At 30.1% G+C, this 12,295-nt stretch overlaps 1 long non-coding RNA gene across 1 annotated transcript; it reads left to right on the forward strand.

Annotated features, from left to right (window-relative positions):
• The first annotated feature begins 4,990 nt into the window (after positions 1 to 4,990).
• On the forward strand, positions 4,991 to 6,692 carry LOC140178033 (uncharacterized). The gene is made up of 3 exons (XR_011870048.1): positions 4,991 to 6,129; positions 6,388 to 6,482; positions 6,577 to 6,692. It is a non-coding gene; the product is annotated as an uncharacterized lncRNA (long non-coding RNA).
• Positions 6,693 to 12,295: the final 5,603 nt, after the last annotated feature.

Consider the following 12,295-nt stretch of genomic DNA (forward strand, 5'->3'; position numbering starts at 1 on the left):
AATTATCATATATGTTGTATTATTTTAATTTATTATTTAAAAAAAGTATATTTAATATTATTTTAAAAGCAAACATATTTAAAAGAATAGAAGAATAAATTTTATTGATATTTTTTAATAAAAATAAATTTTTAAAAATATTTTTGTGTTTTCGAATTCAAATTTAAGAATTACAGATATTAGATCCAATCCGATCCGATAATTTAATACGAATCGAATCGAAAATTTGGCCATATTAGATTTGCGTTCACCCCTACTTAAAAAGTAAAAACTAACTGTCATTGCAACCACGCTACCAAAATTAATAGAGTTGTCAAAATTGTGTTATTAGACAAAAATTTCAAAATGTCACGCATCTTTAATTTTTTAAATTTATTATTAAAATTTGACTTCATTTATTTATTTAATATTAAAATGTGAATTTTAGATAACTTTTATATATTTCGTATACAATTAATACTCTTAAAACTTTTAATTTTTCAATACAGTCTTGCTAGCTTTATCACCTATATAACTATATTTATATGTCAATCTATCACATTGTTATCCTTTCCCGTAGTATTGTGTGAATGTGTGAAAATTGAAGTGTTATTGTTACCTGAAATGCGTAATGCGGAAACGAAAATGCTAGAGAAAAAAACTAACGTGCGTAATATTATTTGATTTAATGTAAGGATTTATATATATAATTTTATGTATGTAATATATATTTAATATTATCGAATTATTTTAATAATAATTAAATAATATAAAATAAATAAATACTTAAAAATATAAAATAAATTAATTTTATATTATTTTAGTTTTTTTAAATATTTTTATGCAGAAAATAAAATAGGTGGATAGAGTTGAAGATGTACCGAAAGAACTAAAGGGACGGCATGGAATAAGTGAACCCAGCCATATCATATATTATTCTTTGCTTCTTTTGAATATTATTGTTCCATGTCGTCTTACTTTATAAATAGGGGTTTCATTATAAGAACTAAGAATTGAGAAACCTAACCTAACATACATAGAACCGATGAAACCGAGGGAGGGGAAGGGAAAGGAAGAATTGAAGGGGAAGAATGGCAGAGGGGTTTTGACAGAAGATAGAGAGCACAGACGATGATATGCATAAATTCTGCATCTCACTCTTTTGTGCTCTCTATTCTTCTGTCATCACCTTCGTTCTCCTCTTTACTTCCGCGCCCTCAACCAACCTTTCATTCTTTCATCTCTCTTCCTCCCAGCTCTTTTATTTTCCCCATCTGAATGAATTATATTGAAGTAGCTAGTAGTTACAGCAATAATCTTTGTCCTTGGCATTAACGCCGTAACCTAATTAATAATTAGTATGTTGCAGTTAGACGACGATGGAGACGACTGGCTAGCTGCTGTGATCGAAGATCACGGATCTCTTTACTCATGAATGTGGCATAACATTTATATAAAAAGGTGATGTTGATTCTTTACTTATATATATATTAAAAATGTTATTCGTATTTTAAAATTAACTACCAATATATTTATATAGAAATACATATACGATTTAATTTATTTTTAATTTATATTTATATTTTAATATATATTTTATATATATTATTTACAAAATTTTACAATAGTATTATAAAAAAAATGATAGAATAATAATACCATTAGAATTAGTTGTTTTTAATTTAATTTTTATAGTTTAATAATCTAATAATATATTTTAACCTACACTTTTAAATATTAATGGTTAATTAATAACTAAAAATAATAAATTTTATTATTGGGGACTATATCATAGGTATTTTTCCCAAATTTCATACTTCATCAAATACTTAATCACTAAATTATGGAAACATTTCTGGCTTCATTCCTTTTTAATTTGTTATGAGGATGAGCATGCAGTATATATATGATGTTCTCTTAATATTTTAGCAAACCACATGGTTTAGTGGAAGGAGGATCGGACCACACGTGCAAGCAAACAGGATTTAAGTTGTAGCAGCAATAATAACGTGATTTATTATAGAACAATATTATATAATTAGTAAATATTATTATTTTTAGTTAATATTTGAACAATAATAATTTGTATTTATATTTTTAGATATTTTATACATAAAAAATATATAATTTGTATCTACTTATTAAAATTTTTATATATATAAATTAATATATTTTGTATTTAAATTTTTTAGAATTTATAGACATAAATTAATAAAATTTATTCGTTAAAGATAATTTAATATTGTATTGGCCAATAATAATAAAAAAACATTAAAAGTTACTGCTCCCAAAAGTTTCTCTTTATTAAGGGATTATTGCAGAAGCAGCTAGCTATCTAATTCTAAATTTAATTTGAAGAAATTAAAGAAAATTTATGGGTCATCCATGACATGCATACTGTGGTGGGGATTCTTGAGGAGACATTCCATCATCAACAAAGCAATATAATGCGTGTATGTTTAGCATGATGACTTGATGAGCATCGCACTGTGCAAGTATTCCAATCATAATTTGAAGGCGAAACGTGTTCATGTGTGCGGTCTGCCCTCTGACTGAATGATTCATATCTGATAGCCCTACTTTCTTATATGTAGAGTAATTATTAGGAATATATGATTCTCTTCTAGATTGAAATCCTTAGATTCCCATGCAATATAATTCTTGTCCTGAAATGTAACACCTAGCTAGTACTTACTATCGAATGTTACTTTTTATACGGATGCAATTTGACCTGAAATGGTATAATAGATGGAAGACTACGTAAGCAAGAAAAGAAACGGAAGCAACATGCATGGTTCAACCCCAGTGAAATTACATGCACATATATATATCCGACCCTCAAGATATTTCACTATGATATTTACTTTATTGATTGGGGGTTTATCTGACGCACAGTATAGACATATATAGCTAGAGTGATTTTTCTTTAATTACTTGATAACTTTAGTTAATCCCTTTCTTCACGTGACATAGTTTTTATGTCATTCTTTTCACTTTATTATCACTAACGTTAGCTAGGTACATAATCAACCCATTATTAGATTTAGGTGTTTGTTACGGTACGATGATAAATTCATCCGTACCGATACGTTTAAAATATAAACAAATAATAATAAGTTATGTAAAATTTATTTTTCACGTTAGGATTTATTTTTTTAATATATATTATATCACCACTTTTATTAATATACCTCTTTAATTAAATAAAAATAAAAATATATTTTTTATTTAATTTTATAAAAAATCTTAAATAATTTTATTTTATTTGATTAGACAAAAATATCCTTTTAAATCAATCAAATTTTAGAATTCAATTAATCTTAATTTTATAGTTTCAATTAATTTAAACAACAAAACAAAAACATATTAAAAAAACAAAAATCAATTGTTCTTCGTCTTCTCCAATTCCCCTAATCATTCATCTCCTTCTGAAGCAAAGGAAAACATATCAAAAAAAATAAAAAATCAATCTGTTCTTCATCTTCTCCTAATATCATTCGTACCCCCTCCCCTCTGAAGCACACCAAAACAGCAAAACCCTAGCAATAATTGACTGCATTGATCTCGATAGCTAGCCACCCACAGAATTTAAAGAACCTAAAGGAGAAGGAAGGCAAAACCACTCAACTCGGCAAACGCTGCGTCTTTCTCCTCTATGGAAGTTCTTTGAATGCCCCTTCGCCCTCCATCGTCGAGCCCCGTCCAACCGTCGTCGTCCAGCGCCTCTCCCTTTCTGGCAACCACCGCGTCTTCCTCCACTCTTCCCTGCACTCTGCCATTCTCTGTCTGCATCATCAAGAATGGAGCCTCTGACTCAGGTGGTTCTTGATTTTTTTGGTCTGATTTTTCACTGCTTCTATTTGTTTTTCTGTTCTACTCTTGAGTTAATTTTATTCTCTTAAGAAGCTAATTTTGCGCTGAATCAATTGATTGAGAACTGAAATTATTTTTGGTGTTAATGTATGAGGATAGTTTTGTTCTTTTGTTCCTTTTTTAATTTTCATATAATTGTTGAGTTATTATGTTCTGTATTCTGATTTTGTTCTTGTGTTAAAAACCAATAAGTAAGATATGCAATTGTAATGTTTGTCAAATTAGAAGTAAGAGTATCATTGGATTATAAATATGATACACTTAGAATATCATTGTGATATGTATGTGAAGTGTAATTGCTCAAGGCTATTCTCAATTGGATAGCGTCACACCTCTCTGTAACTCAGGAGCTGAAAATACTCGTTAATATTGGACTATTCTCTATTGGTGGACACGTGGAGAAAGAAGTTGAAATCAAGGAGATCCGCCACGGTGCTAGGATTTGAGGATCCTACCCAGGACATGATGATTTTGTAATAGGTTGATGGTATTAATAGGAGAGTAAGATATCAGGAAGGGTGTGTTTAGTTGATGTAAATGGTCGCCCTTTCCCTCTTATTTTTCTTCAATACTTCGATTTCTTTTCTCCCTACTTACTTGAGCAATTAAGACCCAATTGGCTCTACTTCTTTTCCCTTGTAAGAAACACATCACTGATAATATTAGTACAAAGAATTACATCTTTCTTATTGCTTCCTTTTCTATTTACTTTTCTATGTTCCTTACTTGGAGAGTGAGTATTTAATGTGTATCTAGTGAAAGAGAAAGCTGTTTGTGTACCTAGATAATTCGAATATTTATGATCAAGGTTTGATCAAGAAATTGGAAGTGTTTGATGGGCTTGCAATGTCAATTGGAAATGGCCACATTGATACTGCAGAGCTTAGAACCGAAAGTGAGCTATCATAGGTTTGGTAGTCTGTTTCCTTTTTATATAAATTTTGGCAACAACAACAACAAAATTTTAATTTATTTTTTAACTTGTTATGTTTTGGGGTGATGGAGGGGAAATCATACATTCTTTAGTGGGATTGAACTCTAATTTTATCCCTTATCTAGAAGCTAAGACTAGTCAATAAGTTGGTATTTTTATGAGTTTCCAATGGATAACTAAGTTTATAATGATAATATGATCAGTTTGGATACAGAGAGTTCCATTGATGGAAACGCTGCATGGGTGAGAACTTGCTTGCCAATGGTGTACTTTTCTTTTCACAATGACTTGACAAAATTGAAAGATTGAATTATGATATTTTCTGTTGAACAAAAGAGTTATCCTAGGATACAAATGTTCTTGACCAGTTAATTTAGTAGGGTCTTTATTAGTCTAAAATTGTTTTATTATTTTCATCATAAGCCAAGTAAAGTAATAATTTAACCAAAATTTTATTAGTTATTGAAGTGGTACACTTTAAGATTAGATTTTGCCTTCATAGTATACATGCTGTGTCATATGGCTGCAATTGTCGTATAATATCTACAATCATATGAAGCAACTCAATTTAAATGGTAGAGTATCAATATAATATGTGCCAAGAGTCATGCTTTTTTTAATTGTACAAACAGAAGGAGAAAGAAAAACTGAGACATATATATATATATAATGCAAGTTTGTAGCCACGTTCGGATTCACAACATGCATGATCACAAGAGAATTAATCTTCTACCGCTTCTTCTCTTACATGAAGAAGCTCCTGATACTGGCAATATCAATTCCTTGACAGAAGTTGCATATGCAACTGTAGATTTTGAGTTTCCATTGCAAATTGGGTTCACATTGGATGTGAAGTATCTTCTATGATTACTTGAGAATTGTGTTTTGTCCAATATATTGCATGTTTCTTCGGTGTATAGCCTTTTCATCACTGAACTATAACTATGACCTGGCTTTACTTACATTTTATTATTGTTAAGACATTGACCAATTTACATTCGATGTTGTGTGTTTACTTTATTTAATTAAAAATAAGAAGTAAACAAAGTTGAACAAAAAGAAAAGACTTGCAATTTCCTCAACAATAAACCTTCCCTTAAAACACATAATAGTTAGCAAATAACATGGCATTTTTCTTGCTTTTACTTTGACACACTAATCCTTGTTTAATAATCTTTCTTCTTCTCTTTTCTTTCTCTTCTACTTAAAACTTATAGTCTCAACAGGCAACTATATGATATTTTTTCTTGTTCCAAGTGTTAACCGAATATTTTTTGGTCTCAGTAACCGGTGCTGCCACAGTCACAATAGCAGGGGTAGTCAAGGAGGCCGTCACCATATTGGTATGAACTACGCTTCAATATTGTTCTTATCTTTTGATATGAATATCCAGTGGTTTCTCTTAATATTGTATGTTTATTACCAGATCCTTTCAGTATCATTTTGTCAAGATTACATTGCTTCAGTATATGAATTAATTTAATACTATATTTAATATAACTATTGCATATTATGTTTGAATAGGATAGAGGTTTCTTAGTGTTACGGTTACTGATTGTAGATTTACTTGCGCTTTCTGATTATATGCTGTTTATGTGTAGGTTGCGGTATTGTACTTTCATGATAAATTTACATGGGTGAAAGGACCCGGTCTCTGCACTATTCTGTTTGGTGTCAGTTTATTCAACTAGTACAAGTAAGTCATCAGCAAGCTTATCTTCCGAAATTCTTTTTCCTTTAATTCTATTATGCTTGTTTATATGTTTTTTCGGTCTATTTTTCTATTTTAGATATCTGAAGCTTCAGAAGGGCTATTTTGGTGAAAGCGAGGTGACAGTGCTTCACACAACAGATTCTGCTGACAAATATGTTATTCTTGAGGAGATGGATTAACAGGATATCTGAAACCTTCATAGCAACATCTTCAAAGTAAGTCCCTCAGTTGGACTGTTGTTAAGTGATGCATGAAGCTATAATAACTTATTTATCTATAGATATATATAAATTGACTTTCCCTTTTAATCATAAGATCATTAGTGCTTGTCTTGGTCATCTCAGGGCTTGAATGTTGATGTTATCAACTACTACTGCTATATGGTACTCATTAGTCATTAATACTTTTTCAATGAAGAAATGTACCACTTTTATTGTGCACCTTTCTTGTACACCTTTCGTTTATGATATAAAAGATAATTTTTTTTATCTTCTCTCACTTTTTATCAATCACTTTTAATAGGTATATAAGAAAAGTGTATACTAACTACTAAGTAGTGCATATAAGATCTCTCAATTGCTATATTTGTGTAGCTCCTACGACTCGCCTGCTGACCGACTTCATGTCACGTTTTCAGCAGTTACCTCTTGATGCTTCCATTGGATTTGTGATGTGAAGGTGCTTTCCAAGTTTATCAGACCGGAGGAAACAAATCGCCCGGCAATGATCAACATTTAAGCCCAATCATTCATCACTTCCATTTTAAAATTTTGTAATTGAATATCTTGTATTCTGTTAGTATTTCATCGGTAGCACAAATTTTGGTATTCCTGACTTGAATTGTCAAGATATATTTTGTAGATTAAGGCAGCAGGGTGTAATAGATCAAATGTTCATTTTTGTTTTAATGTATCGAGTTACATGTTACTATTTTTCGTTCTTATGTAATAAATGTAACTCTGATTTTGTTCATCTAATTCTGAGTCATGTTCAATCTTATGAAAGAGGAGTATAGATTCTGAAAAACACTCAGTGTGTAAAAAACTCAGTGGGTAATTTTGAGTCATCTAACTCTACTATTTATATGCACGCTTTTATAGTCCTATATCATTACTCAATATGATATAAAACCAAATTAAGAAAAATGGGTTCAAGACACAAGACTGAACTCACAGATTTGTCTTGAAATAAGACAAGTTCTTGCTTACATTTTTTGTTCAACAGAACAACCAAAGCAATAATTGAGACCAGTTAATAGAGCTCCAACAAAAGATACTGCCACAGTAGTTAATAAAATTTTGAATTGAATCTAAATTTAAATTTCTCATCAAATTTATGCCTGGAAGGAAAAATATACAACATCTTATCGCTAAAATGGGATAACTACATCAACTACATTCCTAATTTTTCTTCATTAGATATATAACTACATGCTTTTTATTAGACTAAATGAAAATAAGGATTGGCCTTATGAAATTGGACCCTATAACATGAGGATGAAAAAAAACGGCCTAAATACAGGCAAATACAAATTACAATGGCAGTGGGATGGATCCTCTGAGAGATTCCCAAAACTATCTTGGAGATTTTGAAGAGAGACATCTCCCACATGAGACTAACTTCAGCAATGCTCTTGGTTTTCGGGTTCGAATTTTCAAGAGGGACAGCTGCCAATGCAATCAAATAAATCAATAATATGTATAGTAATCAAAGCAAAATCTAAAAATATACATTTTCACCAACACAATCACAACATATGAAGTTGAAGCATAAAAAAACTACAAACATATGCATCAACACTGCTGTATTTCTAGTTAATAGTCTTGCCTGAAAAGTTTGAATATATTATTGATGGTGGATAAAATATTATTATTTTTATTTACTTCAAAGAAAAAAGGTTCATGTATGAATTCTAACATTAAATTTAGATCATGCAAAATATGATTACCTTCTAACGGGTTGCTCTTGATGCTTTCCAGCAAAGTAAGCTCCTTGATCTTGGTTCCAGTTTTCTGCAAAGTAAGAATTTTAGAATCAATAGGCAGTTACAAAAGAGACACTACTAGTTTACTGAAACAGAAAAACACTACTAGTACCCAGACTAATGGAGATTCTAAGCAAGCTACCATCCTTGAATTATAAAGTGTACACATCGAAAGAAAATGGATAAAGAAGCAACATACATATTCTCTAGTTCAAGCTTTTCAGCAATGGAAACTGCTTTGCGTTTCGACTACCCACTTCGCTTACTTTCTGCCTGCTGGATTACATGAGCAAGAGATACCTTACTTTTTACAATATTTTTACTTTGACCTTGTTCCCTAAGCTTTCTGTAGTCCAAGTGAGACTTAACTATTGGATTTCTTTGGGAATCTGATGCTTGCGCTATACTTGAACCTTCTACACTTCTGTAAGATGTTTCATGAGCATCAACTTGCTGTGCATCATTCTTGTGCTCTGTTAGAGAAGCTGCTTCTTCTATGATTTCACCCCTTGGATGAGCTCGAGCAACACCGACACCGACACCACTTAATTCTCTAATGTGTGACGAACTATCATCAGTAGCATGCAATGTAAGAGGAAGTTGAACACCTAAGCCTGCATCTCTAGTTGACTCGCATCTAATTTCTATCGTTACAGATGTTCCAAAGACAGATTCAAATGCTTGTAAAATGTGACCTGTGAACTTCTCAGCCGTGGATTTGGTTATTTGAGAACTAAACATTAGCTGCACAGTTGGAGCTGCACAATATTGCATCCTCTATCATTAGATAAATGGTAACTAATTGTCAATATAAACAACAAAAATAGGATGGAGACACATAAGCAACCTACCATAATAATAACAACAATATCAACACATTAAACAAAAAAGAAAGCTACTTATGAAAGCAAATAAAAAGCTGCATAACTGGATTAAAAATCACTGTTAACTTTATGACGAACCCAAAAGCAAGTTTTCAATGCATTTTGCTACAAGACCCTTCAGTTGACTAACATTAAGTGTAATCAAATACATAAACCAGTTTACCTAATTCTTCACAAAGCAACATGCAAAAATGAACAGCGAGGAATTGATGTTTACCTGCTCCAAAACTGACAGAGATCAGCTTGCCTTCTTTATACAAAAATTGTCTCAGTCTAATAACTTGAATCCTCTCAAGAACCTCTAACCACATCTCTTCAATACCTTTATGGTTTTTACTCAATATCTGCCTTTCATTCATTCTACTCTTGTTGGCCATATGGGAATAAGTTTGTTGAGTGGCAGAACCAGACACTCTGGGAGAGGCGCCAGAAAGGGAGAGGCGCTGGACGACGACGGCTGGACGGGGCTCGACGATGGAGGGCGAAGGGGCATTTAAAGAACTTCCATAGAGGAGAAAGACGCAGTGTTTGTCGAGTTGAGTGGTTTAGCCTTCTTTCTCCTTTATGTTCTTTAAATTCCGTGGTTTAGTCAATTATTGTTAGGGTTTTGCCGTTTTGGTGTACTTCAGAGGGGAGCGGGGTACGAATGATATTAGGAGAAGATGAAGAACATGTTAATTTTTTATTTTTTTGATATATTTTTCTTTGTTTTAAAGAGGGATGAATGATTAGGGGAATTGGAGAAGACGAAGAACGATTGATTTTTGTTTTTTTAATATATTTTTGTTTTGTTGTTTAAATTAATTGAAACTATAAAATTAGGATTAATTGAATTCTAAAATTTGATTGATTTAAAAGGGTATTTTTTATCTAATCAAATAAAGTAAGGATGTTTAAGACTTTTTATAAAATTAAATAAAAAATATATTTTTATTTTTATTTAATTAAAGGGGTATATTAGTAAAAGTGGTGATATAATATATATTTAAAAAGAAAAAATTAAATGCTGACGTGGAAAATAAATTCCACGTGACTTGTTACTACTTGTTCATATTTTAAACATATCGGTACGTATGAATTTATCATCGTACCGTAATAAACACCTTAGATTTAAGACGTTTTCAACTCTGCTAGTTATATATTAAAATTAGTAGTGGTCAACATAAATAGGATAATATATGTATATCTGTAGCATTTATCGATATTAAATTTGCAAATTACAGATATAATCCGATCCGTACTGTTTTTAGATAGGATAAAATTCGATCTGCATTTCGAAAAAAATGGATCAAAGATATTATACATGTATTCATAGAGCAGACTCACAAATTTATGGATCCGCACAGATAATAAATAAATAAAGAATAAAAAAAATATATAGTAGTTAACTTAGTGTTTTAGAAAGAAACCCCTAAATTTTAATATAAAAAATTTAGATATTATTTCCGATAATTTTATAGAGGTGTACGCGGATTAGATTGGATTAGATATGACCGAAAATTCGATCTGATCCGCACAATTCGATCTCCATCGAATCAGATCGGATATCATATCGCGTTTTTTAGTGTCAGATTCGATCCGATCCACACATTTGCGAATCAGATCGGATATTGGATATCGAATATATCCGCGTAATTGAACCTTCTTTTTTTAATTATATTTTTATGTAAAAAATTGAATAAAAATATTTTTTCACACTTTTAAACTTATTTATTCCTAAAATATTTTTAATTAAACTTGTTCTTAATAACAAAAATAAAATAATACAATATATGAATAATAATTACTAACTAAAACATATAAATAAGTAAATATAATACCAAACATATACATTTGTTTTTTAATTATTATTGCGTGGATCTGCGGATACAAAGTAGATATCCCCGATCCGATGATCGGATCGTATCCGCAATTTTCGGATGCGGATATTTATCACGGATCTATGGATACGATCCAATCCATGACCATCCCTAGATTTTAGTGCGGATCGGATCAAAATTTTGTTCATATTCGATCTAATTTGATTTGTATTCACTCTTTAAAAAGCAGCTACTAAAATCAGTTATCAATATAAAATATATATTAAACTAAAAAATACACATTAAAAATAAATTAAACTATACATATTTACACACAAATATATTAGTAATAAATTTTTTATGAGTATATAGCATTTTTGATTTTATACCGTTAAAATTTGGAAAGTTCTCATATTAACATTTTAAATGTATTTTTTGGTTACTAATATAAATATAAAAAGTTCTCACAAATATTATGTACCCACTAAAAATTAATTATTAAATTAGTATTATGTATTTGTATGTAAATATATATAATATATATTTTAACATATATAATATAAATAGATAATTTAGTGATTAATTTTTTATACAAAATTAATTTTTATATTATTCCAATTATTTTATACCATGACTAAAACTTAAATTATAATTAAAACGAATTTGACATTATAAATGATGACTGATGATGGCCTAGTTTTTCATCGGTTATTATAACTTCTTTTGCTAAATGAACTATCTCTCTATCATTCTTTGGAAACATTTTGATGAACAACAATGCTAGAGAACCAATTTTATATAAGCTAAGAATCAACCAACTGGTAAATTAGAGGTATCGGTGATTTTAACCGGATGTTGTTACTGATAGGCATACGGATGTTTCTTTTTCTTATAAATTGGATGATTTTGGATATGATTTCTATGTTTCATGTGTTACGCATTAATAAAACATAATTAATTATATGGAATCAACTAATGAATGATCAAAGCATCTGTTATGTGATTCTCTCCTATCACTAGCGTATCTTCTCTCATGTTTTAAACGTGGTCAATAATAATTTAAAAAAAATTAAATTATAAATTAATAAAACTAATTATAATTAATTATGTTATTTCATTTTTGGCTGA

Source organism: Arachis hypogaea, chromosome 13, assembly GCF_003086295.3.
Source record: "Arachis hypogaea cultivar Tifrunner chromosome 13, arahy.Tifrunner.gnm2.J5K5, whole genome shotgun sequence".
Taxonomy (NCBI): Eukaryota; Viridiplantae; Streptophyta; class Magnoliopsida; order Fabales; family Fabaceae; genus Arachis; species Arachis hypogaea.